Consider the following 987-nt stretch of genomic DNA (forward strand, 5'->3'; position numbering starts at 1 on the left):
TCAATCACTCTTACTCTCACTAACTCTCAATCACTCTTACTCTCATACTCACCCTTACTCTCAATCACTTTACTCTCACTCTTACTCATTCTGTCACCCTTACTCTCACTCTTACTCTGTCACTCTTACTCACTCAGTCACTCTTACTTATACTCTTACTCACACTTACACACTCTCTGGCACTCTCACTCACCTTCAGTCACTCTTACTCACTCTTACCCACTCTCGCTCACTCTTACTCACTCTAGTTAATAAGAACACGCCAATATAAGACAACAAAACGTTTTCAGATTCTTTCTCACCACTTTCCAGCAACTTTTATAATTTATATAAATTATCTTAGGGAATAATACATAAATTATATATTTAAACATGATATTAGTGTTTAGTGGAATGCATAAGGAGTCAAATTGTGTTAAAAAGAGCGATTTTTTGAAAATTTGGAAAACTACTTTTTTCTGTTCATATTATAACTAAATGGATTTTTAAGGTTTCACTCAGCCAATATATATCATTCACATTTTATTAATGAATTTTACACAAAAACACCATAAATTTTATATTTAAACATGTAAAAATTATTTGTTTTACATTTGGAAGAAAATAATCGTAGAAAAACAATTTATAATTAAACCTTTGTGTTTGGATTTTTTGAGTAAAAGTTTCTCAAAGGCTCTCCTGCACCATTCTCAATGCAAATCATTCCCACACCTATGGGAAGAGATAGGCGAACGTTGTGTAGATGATTTGTGTTTGCTGGGAAGAGAGTGATTCAGAGGCTTACGAGAGTGATGCAGAGGCTTAAGAGAGTGATGCAGAGGCTTAAGAGAGGGATGCAGAGGCTCAAGAGAGGGATGCAGAGGCTCAAGAGAGGGATGCAATGGCATAAGAGAGGGATGCAGAGGCTCAAGTGAGGGATGCAGAGGCACAAGAGAGGGATGTATAGGCTCAAGAGAGGGATGCAGAGGATGAAGAGAGTGATGCAGA

This window comes from Procambarus clarkii, chromosome 69 (genome assembly GCF_040958095.1).
Source record: "Procambarus clarkii isolate CNS0578487 chromosome 69, FALCON_Pclarkii_2.0, whole genome shotgun sequence".
NCBI classification, from domain to species: domain Eukaryota; kingdom Metazoa; phylum Arthropoda; class Malacostraca; order Decapoda; family Cambaridae; genus Procambarus; species Procambarus clarkii.